At 41.9% G+C, this 20271-nt stretch overlaps 1 protein-coding gene across 1 annotated transcript in view; it reads right to left on the bottom strand.

Moving 5' to 3' along the window:
- The window catches only part of jcada (junctional cadherin 5 associated a), a 102592-nt gene that overhangs the window by 60466 nt on the left and 21855 nt on the right, over nt 1-20271 (bottom strand). The gene's annotated exons all lie outside the window — the stretch shown is intronic.

Below are 20271 nucleotides of genomic sequence, written 5' to 3'. Positions count from 1 at the left end.
CAATTGAGTCACGGTGATTTATGTCGCCCTGCGGTAGAACTGTACAACACCCCGAACAGAAAAAGGAATCTTCGGCACACAAAGAAACCACATACACCGAATGAAAAAGACCAGCCGCACCTCTCCACATTGTTCCCGCTCACGCAGGGTGTGGACTTGGCCGCCGGCTGGCCTGCATCTGTTTGGACTGAGCACACACGGGGCCCTTCTCGGGGACGACAGCCCATCACATTTTAGCAAACAGCGAAGGTCCGCCGCTTGTTTATCGATGTGACATCGCCTCGTCCGTGGAAAGGCCCGTCTCTCTTCCCGAGGAAGTGCGCCGCCGTGTCCCGAATGTTTCCAATCAGCCTCTCCGCAGGGCTTCTGTTCGTAGAGTGGAAACATGTCAGGGGCCGGTTTTTGACAGATAAACAGCCGGGCGAATCTCCGACTGACCTCCATTTCAGGTGGACACTAACTCAGCTACATTAAAAGTTGACATATCATCTGGCCAGTGACCCGACATCTATTAGGAAAAACCCTCCAGGGTCAGGAGCCACACGTCTATAAGTTAACCTTTTAGACCAGGGGTCGGGAACCTTTTTGCCTGAGAGAGCCAAATACTTTAAAATGTATTTTCCTAAGATCCTTCCGCTTATCCGAGGTCGGGTCGCGGGGGCAACAGCCTAAGCAGGGAAACCCAGAGTTCCCTCTCCCCAGCCACTTCGTCTAGCTCTTCCCGGGGGATCCCGAGGCGTTCCCAGGCCAGCCCGGGAGACATAGTCTTCCCAACGTATCCTGGGTCTTCCCCGTGGCCTCCTACCGGTTGGACGTGCCCTAAACACGGCGTTCGGGTGGCATCCTGACCAGATGCCCGAACCACCTCATCTGGCTCCTCTCCATGTGGAGGAGCAGCGGCTTTACTTTGAGTTCCTCCCGGATGGCAGAGCTTCTCACCCTATCTCTAAGGGAGAGACCCAAACTCATTTGGGCCGCTTGTACCCGTGATCTTATCCTTTGGGTCATGACCCAAAGCTCATGACCATAGGTGAGGATGGGAACGTAGATCGACCGGTAAATTGAGAGCTTTGCCTTCCGGCTCAGCTCCTTCTTCACCACAACGGATCGGTACAACGTCCGCATTGCTGAAGACGCCGCACCGATCCGCCTGTCGATCTCACGATCCACTCTTCCCTCACTCGTGAACAAGACTCCTAGGTACTTGAACTCCTCCACTTGGGGCAGGGTCTCCAAGGAGGAGTTATATGGCTTTCCTAAGAGCCATATAATATTTTTTTAACACTGAACACAACTAAACGTGTGCATTTTTAAGTAAGACCAACATTTCCGGAGTATAATAGGTCTCTTATTCTTTATAATAATATTGTTATTCTGAAGCTAACTGTGGAGGGGGTCGTGGCCTGCGGGCCTGCAGAGAAGTGGGGTGTTGCCAGGATCGGCCTCAAAATCAGCGACAGGTGCGTAGATGGCCCACCTGGGTTTTGTTATCTTTTTTTTTTGTCCTGTCTATCCTCTCAGGCAAATCATATATTTGATGTAAATGCCCATATCGGCTGTTCAGATTTATTTTACAAAAGAGAAGTGTAAGATACTTCTCTTGTTGTCTTATTTGAATGTGACTTTATTAAATGTATTTATATTATCATTCGGTGCAGCCGGGAGGGGATAGAAAAAGAAAAAAAGGAAGACAGAGGGGGAAATTGTGGGGATAAGAGGGGGATTAGACAGAGAGACAAAAACGACAACAGCAAACACAACAATAGAACAACACCAGCACATACAATATGTACAAATATGATCGTAAAAGTGATAGAAAATAAGCAGTTAGTGAAATAAATAATATAGTAATGACAATGAGCATTTTTTACACTAAAACTGGAGCAATACAAATACCAATAGAAAAAGCGCTATTGATCATGAACAAAACCAATAGATTACCTCCATTATCAACAATAAAGTTCTTCAAATGCAAAGATACGTATACATAATGATAGCTAGAAAGTTATCTAATCACCTGTCGCTCTGTTATAAGCAGCAGCCAGGAGGAGAGACAGGGTTGGGGCTGGAGCCAGAGCGCGAGCGAGGAATAAAGAGAAAAAGACAACTGCTGGAAACCAACTGAGAGAAAAAGAAAATAAAACAATATTGTAACCCTAAAACAGGCTCTTGGTGGTCTGAAGAACCCCCAGGAGGGCAAGCGCCACACTAGCCAATAATAAATAAATGACTTCTTACCATAATGCAACTTCTTGAACATAAAAAAGCATGAGAATGTTTTATATTTTGAACGTTATTTTTAACACTGTGATTACAAGTGGAATTATTCATTACTTATCCTGTTAAGCAATTTATCTGAGAGCCAGATGCAGTCATCAAAAGAGCCGGATCTGGCTCTAGAGCCATAGGTTCCCTACCCCTGTGTTAGACTAATGTGTTAGACAATATTATGTTAGCTCCACTATGGACTGGACTCTCACAATATTATTCTAGATCCACAATGGACTGGACTCTCACAATATTATACTAGATCCACTATGGACTGGACTCTCACACTATTATGTTAGATCCACTATGGACTAGACTCTCACACTATTATGTTAGATCCACTATGGACTGGACTCTCACTATCATGTTAGATCCACTATGGACTGGACTATCACACTATTATGTTAGATCCACTAAGGACTGGATTCTCACATTATGCTAGATCCACTATGGACTGGACTCTCACACTAGTATGTTAGATCCACTATGGACTGGATTCTCACAATATTACTGTATGTTAGCTCCACTATGGAGTGGACTCTCACACTATTATGCTAGATCCACTATGGACTGGACTCTCACTATTATGTTAGAGCCACTATGGATTGGTATCCCACAATATTATGTTAGATCCACTATGGACTGGACTCTTACACTATTATGTTGGACCCACTATGGACTGGACTCTCACACTATTATGTTAGATCCACTATGGACTGGACTCTCACACTATTATGTTAGATCCACTATGGACTGGACTCTCACTATTATGTTAGATCCACTATGGACTGGACTCTCACTATTATATTAGATCCACTATGGACTGGACTCTCACACTATTATGTTAGATCCACTATGGACTGGACTCTCACACTATTATGTTAGATCCAATATGGACTGGACTCTCACACTATTATGTTAGATCCACTATGGACTGGATTCTCACATTATGCTAGATCCACTATGGCCTGGACTCTCACACTATTATGTTAGCTCCACTATGGACTGGACTCTCACAATATTATGCTAGATCCACTTTGGACTGGACTCTCACACTATTATGTTAGATCCACTATGGACTAGACTTTCACACTATTATGTTAGATCCACTATGGACTGGACTCTCACACTATTATGTTAGATCCACTATGTACTGGACTCTCAAAAATATGTTAGATCCACTATGGACTGGAATCTCACAACCTCCGATCCCTGATGACGAGCTGTGTCTTGTCTCCCCGTATTCCCTGACTGCCCCTTTTTCGATCTCGACCTCCCGCCTGTGTCAGTGCTCTTAAAAACTGTATTTCAGAAGCTTTTGGTGGGTGAAAACAAAACATATTTTCAACGTTTTTGTTGGAGTTTCAATATACCTCATGAAAGATCTTCAATCGCCCCGGGACTTTATGCCACTAGTTTATTGACGAAAACACAATCCAAACGGTACTCTCGGGGCATTCGGTCGCTCGCAACTGGACTGTTCGATAGGACTTTATAGAACTAGACCTGACCGATCCTAAAGTCTATGAGCATGAACTGATGAAGCCTGCTCGGGTGAGAGGCAAAGTGTCTTCTGAGAAAGAACTGAACAGTCCAGTTGCGATTGACTGCCCGATTGGAAATAAAAGTTAAAAATAATATCAGACTTTGTGTGATTTCTTTTAGAGGCTACAACACATGATATATATGTTGTGGTTTTTTTCATTATAAAACCCTTTATTATAAGGTGTGGCGACTATAATTTTGCAGTGGTGGTGCGCCACGGTCAATTGCTAATTAAGGGGAAACCCTTCCGTTACACCCCTAGTAAATCACCAATAGGGTGTGTGAATACTAGACAGGTTTATGTTGGGTTTTTTCTGCTCGTGTGTTTATGTTTAATGTTTGAGCGCTATCATCTGAACCCTGGAACCAAACAAGCATACGAGACTGCCTGAGAGGTGAGTGTCAGTGCTCTTAAAAACTGTATTTCAGAAGCTTTTGGTATCCACACGGCGGGTGAAAATAAAACGTATTTTCAACGTTTTTGTTGGAGTTTCAATATACCTCATGAAAGATCTTCAATCGCCCCGGGACTTTATGCCACTGGTTTATTGACGAAAACACAATCTAAACGGTACTCTCGGGGCATTCGGTCGCTCGCAACTGGACTGTTCGATAGGACTTTATAGAACTAGACCTGATCGATCTTAAAGTCTATGAGCATGAACTGATGAAGCCTGCTCGGGTGAGAGGCAAAGTGTCTTCTGAGACAAACTGAACAGTCCAGTTGCGATTGACTGCCCGATTGGAAATAAAAGTTAAAAATAATATCAGACTTTGTGTGAGTACTTTTAGAGGCTACAACACATGATAAAGACCGGGAGGAATGGGAACATCCATAGAAATCGCAAATTGTTCTAGAAATACTGACATGTACCAGTCGCTGAAACATTCGCTTGTGTCGGGTGAAGTTGGATATGTTCCTATTAGGGTTCTACGGTACACCGGTACTACTAGATCAGGGGTAGGGAACCTATGGATCTAGAGCCAGATGTGACTCTTTTGATGACTGCATCTGGCTCTCGGATGAATCTTAGCTGACACTGCTTGACACGATAATTATGAATAATTCCGCTGGAATTCACAGGGCTAAAAATAACGTTCAAAATATAAAACATTCTCATGCATTTAAATCCATCCATCCGTTTTTCCTACCGCACCTGTTCAAGAAGTCGCATTAATGGTAAGAAGTATTTTATGTCACGATGGGAGGGGGGTGGGGGGGTCGCAGCTTGCTGCGGGGTAGTTCTCCCAGGAAGGCAGACGGACTACTCGGGACTTGGCATTTAGGTAAAAACATGATTTAATTTAAACTAAAAAAAGATACAAACAAAAATCGCTCACAGCGGAGGCACAACTTGGGCTAAGGAAGAAAGCTAACGCATAAACAGACTATGAACGTTAATCAAACAAAATTTACTTGGCATGGCATGAAGCACGAAACTATGGCAAGGCATGAAACAAGTCAGCACAGAGCAAGAAAAGATCACGTTGACGCCAGGGCGACTGACTGGCAAAGACAAGCTTAAATACTGCCTCTGAATAGTGCTCGGGAAGCAGGTGAGCGGGCATTTTGTCCACCAGAGACAGGTGGACAAAATGACATGTATGTATTTTCACGGGCGTGACGTCGTCCACGAAAATGGACATTGCCGGGTTTAGGAGCGGAGGAGCATGTTTGGCAGCGCACACACACAGAGTACTTACAAGCAGACGCCGTGTGTGGACAGAAAAGGGAGAACGGACGCATTTTGGCCTAAAAAACTAACAATAAAGGTGACGTTATAACACTAAAACGCCCTTGGGAAGAGGTGTGCTAAGACATGGTTAGCTACTGTAGCTCGCAGCAGTGCTTTAGCTACTTCTAAATCACTAATCCTGGCCTACGTGGCGACAAATGAAGTAAGTATTCCACCTGCAGGACGAGGAATAGCTTCACCACATACCGTAGTCACCGCTAACAACAGCTAGCGTGCCTGAATGTAAACAAATGCAATGGTTAGATCTACACCTAACATCTACTGTAGTGATACCAAGTACAAGAGCGTATCTAATCGATACTACTATGATTACATCTATATTTATTATGTTTATAAAGTCAGGAAATACATTCCTGGACTCATGAGGACGTAGAATATGACCAATGGATGATCCTGTAACTACTTGGTATCGGATCGAGACCTACATTCGTGGTATCATCCAAAACTAATGTAAAGTATCCAAGCAAGAGAAGAATAAGTGATTATTACATTTTAACAGAAGTGTAGATCCATGTCATACAGACATGGATGACAGTCTGGAGGTGGATGAACTTGACTGGCCTGCGCAGAGTCCTGACCTGAACCCGATAGAACACCATTGGGATGAATTAGAGCAGTGGTCTCCAACCTTTTTGTACCCGCGGACCGGTCAACGCTTAATAATTTGTCCCGCGGCCCTGGGGGTGGGGGGTGGGGGTGTTTTTTTTTTTTTTGTTGTTTTTTTGTTTTTCTTCTTTGTCATGAAAAAGGGACGTTTTTGTCATGAAAAAGGGAGGTTTTTGTGGTTGGTGCAGTAATTGTAAGTGTATATTGTGTTTTTTATGTTGATTTAATTAAAAAGAAAAAAAATGTTGTTGTTTTTTGTTTTTTTTCTTCTTTGTCATGAAAAAGGGACGTTTTTGTGGATGGTGCAGTAATTGTAAGTGTATATTGTGTTTTTTATGTTGATTTAATTAAAAAAAAAAAAATTTTTTTTTTCTTCTTTGTCATGAAAAAGGGACGTTTTTGTCATGAAAAGGGGAGGTTTTTGTGGTTGGTGCAGTAATTGTAAGTGTATATTGTGTTTTTTATGTTGATTTAATAAAAAAAAAAATTTTTTTTTTTTTTTTTTTCTTCTTTGTCATGAAAAAGGGACGTTTTTGTCATGAAAAAGGGAGGTTTTTGTGGTTGGTGCAGTAATTGTAAGTGTATATTGTGTTTTTTATGTTGATTTAATTAAAAAAAATTTTTTTTTTTTTTTTTCTTCTTTGTCATGAAAAAGGGACGTTTTTGTCATGAAAAGGGGACGTTTTTGTCATGAAAAGGGGGGTTTTTGTGGTTGGTGCAGTAATTGTAAGTGTATATTGTGTTTTTTATGTTGATTTAATTTTTAAAAAAATTTCTTTATTTTTTTTCTTTTTTGTCATGAAAAAGGGACGTTTTTGTCATGAAAAAGGGAGGTTTTTGTGGATGGTGCAGTAATTGTAAGTGTATATTGTGTTTTTTATGTTGATTTAATTTTTTAAAAAATTTCTTTATTTTTTTTCTTCTTTGTCATGAAAAAGGGACGTTTTTGTCATGAAAAAGGGAGGTTTTTGTGGATGGTGCAGTAATTGTAAGTGTATATTGTGTTTTTTATGTTGATTTATTAAAAATGTTTTTTTTTTTTTTCTTCTTTGTCATGAAAAAGGGACATTTTTGTCATGAAAAGGGAGGTTTTTGTGGATGGTGCAGTAATTGTAAGTGTATATTGTGTTTTTTATGTTGATTTAATGAAAAAATAAAAAAATATATTTTTTTTCTTCTTTGTCATGAAAAAGGGACGTTTTTGTCATGAAAAGGGAGGTTTTTGTGGATGGTGCAGTAATTGTAAGTGTATATTGTGTTTTTTATGTTGATTTAATAAAAAAATTTTTTTTTTTTTTCTTCTTTGTCATGAAAAGGGGAGGTTGTTGTGGTTGGTGCAGTAATTGTAAGTGTATATTGTGTTTTTTATGTTGATTTTAAAAAAAAAATAAAAAAAAAAATCTTTTTTTTTTAAGAAAAAATTGTTCTGCGGCCCGGTGGTTGGGGACCACTAAATTAGAGAGCCTGGCCCCCCGAGTCAAAATAATTGCCCAGGCCTGCTCTAATCTGACATGTCCAGTGATTCAGGACCAGCATGTGTTTGGATTCTACTCGGGCTTACAAGATCCAAATGAGTAGCAAATTTTGTTCCTTGACCGGGTTCAAACCCACCGGGAGATGACGACGCTATCACGCGGCGATAAGACCGTTTAGTGTGGCATGTTTTTGTGTGCATGCGTTCACACGATGATGAGCAATAACAGTAGCGTTAGTCAACAGAGCACGTCGCCACACTGCAAAGCAATGTGTTTCTTTTTATTTATTTTTTTTATGCTCGCATGTTGGCCTTCTTTGCCCCGCATTGTTAGTCAATTAGCTCACGCACAAAGGTGGGCCAAAAGACGTATATTTAAATATTCTGGTCAAACCGTGCCCCGAGGAAACAGTTGTGCCGTCTCGGCTCATGCGTGGGCTGCTTAAATAGTTCCCCCGTCCTTGCTTCGGTTCATAACTTGTACTCTTCAGCATCTACATGCTGCCGCTAGGTGACATCATACGCAAATACGGTGTTAGCTTTCACTGCTATGCTGATGACCCCCAACCCTACATGCCCCTAAAGCTGACCAACACGCCGGATTGTAGTCAGCTGGAAGCGTGTCTTAATGAAATTAAACAACGGATGTCCGCTAATTTTTTGCAACTTAACGCCAAAAAAACGGAAATGCTGATTATCGGTCCTGCTAGACACCGAACTCTATTTAATAATACAACTCTAACATTTGACAACCAAATAATAAAACAAGGTGACTCGGTAAAAAATCTGGGTATTGTCTTCGACCCAACTCTCTCCTTTGAGTCACACATTAAAAGCGTTACTAAAACGGCCTTCTTTCATCTCCGTAATATCGCTAAAATTCGCTCCATTTTGTCCACTAAAGACGCCGAGATCATTATCTATGCGTTTGTTACGTCTCGTCTCGATTACTGTAACGTATTATTTTCGGGTCTCCCCATGTCTAGCATTAAAAGATTACAGTTGGTACAAAATGCGGCTGCTAGACTTTTGACAAGAACAAGAAAGTTTGATCACATTACGCCTGTACTGTATATACCTTTATATACATATATACATACATATATACCTATACTGTATATACCTTTATATACATATATACATACATATATACCTATACTGTATATACCTTTATATACATATATACATACATATATACCTATACTGTATATACCTTTATATACATATATACATACATATATACCTATACTGTATATACCTTTATATACATATATACATACATATATACCTATACTGTATATACCATTATATACATATATACATACATATATAACTATACTGGCTCACCAGCACTGGCTTACTGTGCACTTAAGATGTGACTTTAAGGTTTTACTACTTACGTATAAAATACTACACGGTCTAGCTCCATCCTATCTTACCGATTGTATTGTACCATATGTCCCGGCAAGAAATCTGCGTTCAGAGGACTCCGGCTTATTAGTGATTCCTAGAGCCCAAAAAAAGTCTGCAGGCTACAGAGCGTTTTCCGTTCGGGCTCCAGTACTCTGGAATGCCCTCCCGGTAACAGTTCGAGATGCTACCTCAGTAGAAGCATTTAAGTCTCACCTTAAAACTCATCTGTATACTCTAGCCTTTAAATAGACCTCCTTTTTAGACCAGTTGATCTGCGGCTTCTTTTCTTTTTTCTCCTCTGTCCCCCCCTCCCTTGTGGAGGGGGTCCGGTCCGATGACCATGGATGAAGTACTGGCTGTCCAGAGTCGAGACCCAGGATGGACCGCTCGTCGGGACCCAGGATGGACCGCTCGCCTGTGTATCGGTTGGGGACATCTCTACGCTGCTGATCCGCCTCCGCTTGGGATGGTTTCCTGTGGACGGGACTCTCGCTGCTGTCTTGGATCCGCTTTGAACTGAACTCTCGCGGCTGTTTTGGAGCCACTATGGATTGAACTTTCACAGTATCATGTTAGACCCGCTCGACATCCATTGCTTTTGGTCCCCTAGGGGGGGGGGGGGGGTTGCCCACATCTGAGGTCCTCTCCAAGGTTTCTCATAGTCACCATTGTCACTGGCGTCCCACTGGATGTGAATTCTCCCTGCCCACTGGGTGTGAGTTTTCCTTGCCCTTTTGTGGGTTCTTCCGAGGATGTTGTAGTCATAACGATTTGTGCAGTCCTTTGAGACATTTGTGATTTGGGGCTATATAAATAAACATTGATTAATGATTGATATCACCCGGACTACGCTGGCAGCAAAATTCAAGCCTATTTAATTGTGTTTTTAATTCCACAAACAAATCCCAGTGCACTAGGGCTGGGCGATTTATCGATTTTACCGTATTTCCTTGAATCGCCGCCGGGTATACAGTATGTGCCTGCCTAGAATTAACGCCGGGTCAAACCCGTTTCGCAAAATAATTAGCATATGCTTACATTTCCGCAGGGTCAAACACGTCACGTCACGAGTGACACTTCACCCGTCATCATTTTCAAAATGGAGTCGGCTGATTTCAATCATTTGAAATCGCATAAAGGGAAGAAGATTAAGAGCTATTCAGTAGGATTTAAGGTCCAAGCTATTGAATATGCTAAAAAGAATAGTAAGCAGCTATGTTTTATTAATATACCGTAGCTGCGTGTGTCAAATTAAATGACTCCCGCCTCCTTGTAGTAGAGGGCGCTAGTGATCCTTCTTGCGACTACTCGGCTGCAGAAAAAGTGACAATAAGCAGCGATCGTTTATTTTTTCCTCTCGCTTGCACTTTTAACATGGAGGATTACATATCGAAAACATAACCGTTTTCTAAACTGGACTTTCAATGGAAGCAGGAGGTAATAAAGGAAGATCTCCATCGAGACAGAGAGACTTTTAAAACTGAAGAAAGATAAGGAAGACTTCTATAAACAATTATCGATGCTTTTGATCAGAAGGAGCTGCGCATGGACTTCTTTTATAAGTAAAGGTAAGACGTGAAGTGAAGTGAATTATATTTATATAGCGCTTTTCTCTAGCTACTCAAAGCGCTTTACATAGTGAAACCCAATATCTAAGTTACATTTTTTAAACCAGTGTGGGTGGCACTGGGAGCAGGTGGGTAAAGTGTCTTGCCCAAGGACACAACGGCATTGACTAGGATGGCGAAGCGGGAATCGAACCTGCAACCCTAATAAAGTTAGGACCATAATAACTATAATATAATAAAGTTTTTTTATTAAAATAATAATAATAATGGATTAGATGTATATCGCGCTTTTCTATTGTTAGATACTCAAAGCGCTCACAGAGAAGTGGGAACCCATCATTTATTCACACCTGGTGGTGGTAAGCTACATCAGTAGCCACAGCTGCCCTGGGGTAGACTGACGGAAGCGTGGCTGCCAGTTTCATTCATTCATTCATTCATCATTCATTCACCGGTGTGAGCGGCACCGGGAGCAAAGGGTGAAGTGTGCTGCCCAAGGACGCGACGGCAGCGATTTGGATGTCAATAGGTGGGAAGCGAACCTGCAACCCTCAGGTTTCTGGCACGGCCTCTATACCCACTACACCATGAAATGTGCTTTTCGTGATGGTATCCTTACATCACACTCAAATTTATAAGCGCAGGCCTAAATTTACCGCATGCCTTTGGTAAGTGCCGGAGTGAGAAGAGGTTTTAAAATAATTAGCGCCCCGGCGGCAATTCAAGAAAATACGGTACTTGATATATCGCGGGTTTAAAAGAGGCGTGTGACCGTCCGTCAGAGCGTGGTGGAGGAATGTACAAAGAGTACAGCCCAGACGTCTCTCCTCAATGAATTGAATTCTGTCTCTGTTTAATTCCTTGCTTCTTGTCTGTTTAATAGATAAATAAATAAATGGGTTGTACTTGTATAGCGCTTTGCTACCTTCAAGGTACTCAAAGCGCTTTGACACTACTTCCACATTTACCCATTCACACACACATTCACACACTGATGGAGGGAGCTGCCATGCAAGGCGCTAACCAGCACCCATCAGGAGCAAGGGTGAAGTGTCTTGCTCAAGGACACAACGGACGTGACGAGGTTGGTACTAGGTGGGGATGGAACCAGGGACCCTCGGGTTGCGCACGGCCACTCTCCCACTGCGCCACGCCGTCCCTAATAATGATGTCATCAGAGTTTGAACCTGACACATATCGTGTATCGTGAAATGGCCTAAAAATATCGAGATATTAATTAAAAAAAGTGTCACACCTATGGATCATGTTTTGTTTTGTCATGTTATGTTTTGGATTTTGCACATTCAGTCACGTTTTGCACTTCCTGGTTTTGTTTGTTTCCATTAGTTCCCACCTTGTCACGCCCCTGCCCTCAGTCCCGCACCTGTTCCTGATTATCACAGCCAGTATTGAAGTAGTTTTCTTTCTGCTCATCATTCTGGGATCCTCACACATGCGCACGCACCCCACCCATGCTGCACCTCCTTCATGTCCTTGTCCATAGTTCCATGCCGTGTAAGTTTTCGTATTCATGCCATTGTGCTAGTTTTTTTTTTATAGTTCATTGTTATTCATAGCGGCTTCACGGTGGCAGAGGGGTTAGTGCGTCTGCCTCACAATACGAAGTTCCTGCAGTCCTGAGTTCAATCCCAAGCTCGGGATCTTTCTGTGTGGAGTTTGCATGTTCTCCCCGTGAATGCGTGGGTTCCCTCCGGGTACTCCGGCTTCCTCCCACTTCCAAAGACATGCACCTGGGGATAGGTTGATTGGCAACACTAAATTGGCCCTAGTGTGTGAATGTTGTCTGTCTATCTGTGTTGGCCCTGCGATGAGGTGGCGACTTGTCCAGGGTGTACCCTGCCTTCCGCCCGATTGTAGCTGAGATAGGCGCCAGCGCCCCCCGCGACCCCGAAAGGGAATAAGCGGTAGAAAATGGATGGATGGATATTATTCATAGCCAATTGTTTTTGTGCAAAGTCCTTTAGTTTATGTCCATCATTTCATGCCATCGAGCAGGTGTTTTTGTTTCACGTTTGTACTGTTTAGCCAAGTTTCTTCCTCCATTGTGAGCGCTTTTTGTTGTTTATTAAATAAACAACCATGTACTTACATTCACGCCTGACTCGTCCCACATCATCCTTGCATCGAGGAAGCACAAACATCCACAAAAAGGCCATATCGCCCATCCTTGCAGTGCACTATTATGGTGTGGTTGATCCTTTTCATACTTGTCCTCCGAACCTAACGTAACACAACTGCTCATCAGTCATGAGATTTTCTTCGACTGAATGCGCTCACATGTGAAGGGATATTCAGGATTGTGCGTTTTTTTTGTACTGCGGCCAGCATTTTGAAATAGGAGAGAGGGAGAGAAGGGGAGATAAAGACAAGGTCATTAGGCACGCTAATCCACGAACGCACTGTTCTGCTACACAGTAAGCTTCACCTGCACTTAGCTATTCCCGATCCACGCTGTGTCCTAATTAGCGTCTGTCAAGGTCCGGGGTGCGCCGGAGATGACAGTGGCCGTGGTTTATCAGCACGAAGCACGCTGATCAAAGAGCTGGCATGCCACCGCTCTCCTCTAATCAGATTTGACTCTACATGTCCCTTACTCGGTGGCATAAAGTAGCGAGGTGCAAAACAAAAAGCACTGCTCGATTGATGCGACGGAACGTGACAGTCAGGATCTTGAAGGTCGAATGCAATCAATTCGGGACGATGGGCGACTTCCCACGTTCGTAGGGGGTGTTTTGTTTTTTTAAGAAGCGTTTTTTTTTTATGCCGAACCTGCGTACGGGTGTAAAAAGGCCGACATGTGATGCAAAACAACATTCAGCAAGAAGAGATGCAGATAGATTTTCAATGAAATGACCCACAGGTGGGGAGTTGAGTGGGTCACTGGGAAATTCAATGGGTCCTGTAACCCAAGGTTAAAAAAAAAATTAATTAAAAAAAAAGTATATATATATCCATCCATCCATTTTCTACCGCTTATTCTCTTTTGGGGTCGCGGGGGGCGCTGGCGCCTATGTCAATATATTCTTTTATATTTTTCAATACATATATATATATCCATCCATCCATTTTCTACCGCTTATTCCCTTTTGGGGTCGCGGGGGGCGCTGGCGCCTATGTCAATATATTCTTTAATATTTTTTAATACATATATATATATATATATATATATATATATATATATATATATATATATATATATATATATATACATATATATATATATACATATATATATATATATATATACATATATATATATATATATATATATATATACATATATATATATATATATATATATATATACATATATATATTTATATCCATCCATTTTCTACCGCTCATTCCCTTTTGGGGTCGCGGGGGGCGCTGGCGCCTATCTCAATATATTCTATTATTTTTTAATACATATATATATATCCATCCATCCATTTTCTACCGCTTATTCCCTTTTGGGGTCGCGGGGGGCGCTGGCGCCTATGTCAATATATTCGTTTATATTTTTTAATATATATATATCTATATATATATATATAGATATATATATCCATCCATCCATTTTCTACCGCTTATTCCCTTTTGGGGTCGCGGGGGGCGCTGGCGTCTATCTCAATATATTATTTTATATTTTTTAATACATATATATATATATCCATCCATCCATTTCCTACCGCTTATTCCCTTTTGGTGTCGCGGGGGGCGCTGGCGCCTATGTCAATATATTCTTTTATATTTTTTAATATATATATATATATATATATATATATATATATATATATCCATCCATCCATTTCCTACCGCTTATTCCCTTTTGGGGTCGCGGGAGGCGCTGGCGCCTATGTCAATATATTCTTTTATATTTTTTAATATATATATATATATATATATATCCATCCATCCATTTTCTACCGCTTATTCCCTTTTGGGGTCGCGGGTGGCGCTGGCGCCTATGTCAAGATATTCTTTTATATTTTTTAATATATATATATATCCATCCATCCATTTTCTACCGCTTATTCCCTTTTGGGGTCGCGGGAGGCGCTGGCGCCTATGTCAATATATTCTTTTATATTTTTTAATATATATATATATATATATATATCCATCCATCCATTTTCTACCGCTTATTCCCTTTTGGGGTCGCGGGGGGCGCTAGCGCCTATGTCAATATATTCTTTTATATTTTTTAATATATATATATATATATATATATATATCCATCCATCCATTTTCTACCGCTTATTCCCTTTTGGGGTCGCGGGAGGCGCTGGCGCCTATGTCAATATATTCTTTTATATTTTTTAATATATATATATATATACATCCATCCATCCATTTACTACCGCTTATTCCCTTTTGGGGTCGCGGGGGGCGCTGGCGCCTATCTCAATATATTATTTTATATTTTTTAATACATATATATATATATATATATATATACAGTGAAGTGAATTATATTTATATAGCGCTTTTCTCTAGTGACTCAAAGTGCTTTACATAGTGAAACCCAATATCTAAGTTACATTTAAACCAGTGTGGGGTGGCACTGGGAGCAGGTGGGTAAAGTGTCTTGCCCAAGGACACAACGGCACTGACTAGGATGGTGGAAGCGGGAATCGAACCTGCAACCCTCAAGTTGCTGGCACGGCCGCTCTACCAACCGAGCTGCGGAACGTCTTCCTAGATTCCAGCAGTGATAACAGTCCTTGGTGGGGGTGGGAGGAGTATTTGCAGATTTTCTGAGCCCTGGTCAGGCAGCGGCTTTTTTTACATTTATAGTAACATGCTAAAAAAAAAAAACACTGTAAATTTTACGGTAAAATTTTTGCGACTGACCTGTCAGTTTTCATTGTACGTAAAAAAAAAAATCATCAAATGCATCGGCAATTGTGTAATAATATCATTTACTGTTGGGGCTGACCCTCTGAGTTTGACACCCCTGCACTGGATCATCTTCACACGTCGAGCCCTGCTTGAGTCAAACAGGCAGTGGAATGTCTTGACATTTTGCCAAATAACTTTGCACGGCAGCACAAAATTCCATGACATTGTGTGAGACTTCAGCACACCTTGTAAGACTTCAGCGCGCGTCTGAAGCAAGAGTGTCCAAAGTGACGCGTTCTGCGGACAAAATAAACAAATCCTTAATTAAAACGCTACAAACGCGAAAAAAAACTAAGAAAAAAATGTAACCGGCTAGGGTTGCGCGATACAGACAATGTATTGTATGGATTGGATTACGATTCCAGAGCTATGATTTGATAAAAAATCGATTACTGATGCATCTTTAGTTAGTGTAACGTATTTTTCCGACTATAAGGTGCACTTAAAATCCTTTTATTTTCTCAAAACTTGACAGTGCGCCTTATAACCTTAAATGTCAAATGTACGGAATAATTTTGGTTGTGCTTACCGACCTCAAAGCTATATTGTTTGGTACACAGCGAAATGATAAGTGTGACCAGTAGATGGCAGTCACACATAAGAGATACATGTAGACTGCAATATGACTCAAGTAAACGACACCAACAGTTTATACAAACCCCGTTTCCATATAAGTTGGGAAATTGTGAAGTACTGTTATTGACAAATCTGTTCTGGCCTGGGATATGTTGTGTACCTGTATAAGTGTATGAGGTTACAAGCACACACTTATTGAGATTTACTGGGGCTTCTGTTTACATTATTAGCATATCTACTGTGGCTAAGCAGACTTTTGCCAAAAGGACAATAATTCATTTGTTGTGGGGTTATCCACTTTAATGCACTTTATTTTTTTTTTGGAATGCATGTTTTGTTTGAAAAACAGTTTTTTTTTTGGAAAACGCAAAAGCTACTGGAATATTAAAAAATGTCAATATTCAATAAAAATGTACTTGATTTGAAAAACATGTCTAAAAATTTATTCTAGGCTATTTATGCAATATAATAAAGTTGTGAAAAACTGCATTTATTATTCGGTATTTGGTATTCGGCCTTCGGCCAAGCGCTCAAATTTTATTCGGTTTCGGCTTCGGCCACAAATTGTCACGATCCGTGACTCGGATCGTTAATGGTTTTGCCCTTTTTATGTCTTTGTTCATGTTTTGTATCTGGACTCTGCCGATCCTTGTTTGAGCACTTCCTTGTTTGTGTTAGTCACCATGGGAACGTGTTCCTCCTCACGGGCTCCTGTCACACACCTGTTTCTAATAATTATTTGTGTATTTAAGCCCACCTGGTTCCTTAGTTCGCCCTCGGTCCATTACTTGATTTTCGCAACACGTCACGTTTTGTATCCTTCAATCAATCAATCAAGGTTTATTTATATAGCCCCAAATCACAAATGTCTCAAAGGACTGCACAAATCATTACGACTACAACATCCTCGGAAGAACCCACAAAAGGGCAAGGAAAACTCACACCCAGTGGGCAGGGAGAATTCACATCCAGTGGGACGCCAGTGATAATGCTGACTATGAGAAACCTTGGAGAGGACCTCAGATGTGGGCAACCCCCCCCCCTCTAGGGGACCGAAAGCAATGGATGTCGAGCGGGTCTAACATGATACTGTGAAAGTTCAATCCATAGTGGCTCCAAGACAGCAGTGAGAGTCCCGTCCACAGGAAACCATCTCAAGCGGATCAGCAGCGTAGAGATGTCCCCAACCGATACAGGCGAGCGGTCCATCCTGGGTCCCGACGAGCGGTCCATCCTGGGTCTCGACTCTGGACAGTCAGTACTTCATCCATGGTCATCCTATGTCCCCCCCTCCACAAGGGAGGGGGGGACATAGGAGAAAGAAAAGAAGCGGCAGATCAACTGGTCTAAAAAGGAGGTCTATTTAAAGGCTAGAGTATACAGATGAGTTTTAAGATGAGACTTAAATGCTTCTACTGAGGTAGCATCTCCTTGTGCCCTCGATTATTTTGTGCTAAGTTCCGCCTTAGCTTCACGTGCGTGTGGCACGTCGTTTAATGTTTTTCTGTTTCCTGCTACGTTTTTAGCATTAGCTTTCCGTGCATTGGCACGCGCTTTGTTTTTCCCCTTTTTTGCACCAGTGTTCTTTTGTTTTATTATATTACGGAACGGAATGGACGGAAACGGAACGGAATTATATTTATATAGCGCTTTTCTCTAGTGACTCAAAGCGCTTTACAAAACTCTACTATGCGAAGCCAAAGCCATTTATCAACAACACCCAGAAACATGATTGGGTATAAAAGCAGCTTCAATGAAATGCTCAGTCATTCACAAACAAGGATGGGGCGAGGGTCACCACTTTGTGAACAAATATGTGAGCAAATTGTCGAACAGTTTAAGAACAACATTTCCTAATGATCTATTGCAAGGAATTTAGGGATATTAAAACGTATTTTTACCTGCAATCCTGCTGACTGGTAGTGTGTGCATCCACCAAGTGGCAACTCCGCGCAACAAGCGCGCCGAACGCGTGACACAAACTTTAGTTTCGGTGCATCCCTACTCAGGACCTTCGTATCGTGAGGCACATGCACTAACCTTTACACCACCGTGCTGCCCAGTGGCCCCAACTTCCGGATAAAAAAAATCTCAGCGAATGCCTCATCTTTTAAAAAAATCTCTGTGTGCACGCCACTTAACCGAGTCGAACAGACTGCGCTGCTTCAGGAGCTCGGTGCATAAATTTGAATGTGAACCAGATAACAGGTGGGATGAAAGGATTCTCCCGCACTCACGAGGCAGAGCTATGAAAAACTGCGACGTAAACAAACAGAAACTAAATATTGAGGGGCATCTCGCAAACCAAACATTGGAGTAAATCGCTGCAGAGAACAGATGGACCACACATACGGCCGGGATCCAACCAGAATAGGACGCTATAGACACCGAACGTTTCCTCCCACTGCCGAGTCTTCTCACTCTCTAGAGACACACTGGCAGTAGTCAGTCCCGTTCACGTGTTTCTGCTCGGCTGCGTCTATCCTGCCCGCCTGCGTCACCTCCGCTCTGACATCACACGTGACATCAGGCAGGAGCTCCGAGGGGGATCCCTGTAGCCAGGCAAACATTCGATGACTTTCAAAAAAAAAAGGGAGAAAAGCTCCGGCGGGCCGACGGCCAATCCCATTTTCTCTGGTGCGCTCGGCCTTGACATATTGCCGGAGACAGACAGGGCAGAGCCAGCGTGGAGGACCGAGGACGGTCCGTCAGAACGTGCTCAATCAAGCGTGGCGGAGCGTCATCTGAGAAAATGGCATCGTTTAGCTCGGGGATATCGCACCGCCCGTACGCACAGTTGCGTTCAAACTAGGGCTGGGCGATATATATCTATTTAATATTAAAAGCGTTACTAAAACGGCCTTCCTTCATCTCCGTAACATCGCTAAAATTCGCTCTATTCTGTCCACTAAAGACGCTGAGATCATTATCCATGCGTTTGTTACGTCTCGCCTCGACTACTGTAACGTATTATTTTCGGGTCTCCCCATGTCTAGCATTAAAAGATTACAGTTGGTACAAAATGCGGCTGCTAGACTTTTGACAAGAACAAGAAAGTTTGATCACATTACGCCTGTACTGTATATACCTTTATATACATATATACATACATATATACCTGTACTGTATATACCTTTATATACATATATACATACATATATACCTATACTGTATATACCTTTATATACATATATACCTACATATATACCTGTACTGTATATACCTTTATATACATATATACATACATATATACCTATACTGTATATACCTTTATATACATATATACATACATATATACCTGTACTGTATATACCTTTATATACATATATACATACATATATACCTATACTGTATATACCTTTTTATACATATATACCTACATATATACCTACACTGTATATACCTTTATATACATATATACATACATATATAACTATACTGGCTCACCTGCACTGGCTTCCTGTGCACTTAAGATGTGACTTTAAGGTTTTACTACTTACGTATAAAATACTACACGGTCTAGCTCCATCTTATCTTGCCGATTGTATTGTACCATATGTCCCGGCAAGAAATCTGCGTTCAAAGGACTCCGGCTTATTAGTGATTCCCAAAGCCCAAAAAAAGTCTGCGGGCTATAGAGCATTTTCCGTTCGGGCTCCAGTACTCTGGAATGCCCTCCCGGTAACAGTTCGCGATGCCACCTCAGTAGAAGCATTTAAGTCTCACCTTAAAACTCATTTGTATACTCTAGCCTTTAAATAGACTCCCTTTTTAGACCAGTTGATCTGCCGTTTCTTTTCTTTTTCTTCTATGTCCCACTCTCCCGTGTGGAGGGGGTCCGGTCCGATCCGGTGGCCATGTACTGCTTGCCTGTGTATCGGCTGGGGACATCTCTGCGCTGCTGGTCCGCCTACGCTTGGGATGGTTTCCTGCTGGCTCCGCTGTGAACGGGACTCTCGCTGCTGTGTCTTGGATCCTCTTTGGACTGGACTCTCGCGACTGTGTTGTATCCATTGTGGATTGAACTTTCACAGTATCATGTTAGATCCGCTCGACATCCATTGCTTTCCTCCTCTCTAAGGTTCTCATAGTCATTATTGTCACCAATGTCCCACTGGGTGTGAGTTTTCCTTGCCCTTATGTGGGCCTACCGAGGATG

This window comes from Nerophis ophidion, linkage group LG15 (assembly GCF_033978795.1).
Source record: "Nerophis ophidion isolate RoL-2023_Sa linkage group LG15, RoL_Noph_v1.0, whole genome shotgun sequence".
NCBI classification, from domain to species: Eukaryota; Metazoa; Chordata; class Actinopteri; order Syngnathiformes; family Syngnathidae; genus Nerophis; species Nerophis ophidion.
The sequence above is the reverse complement of the archived record's forward strand: the minus strand, read 5'-3'. Positions and strand labels throughout refer to the sequence as shown.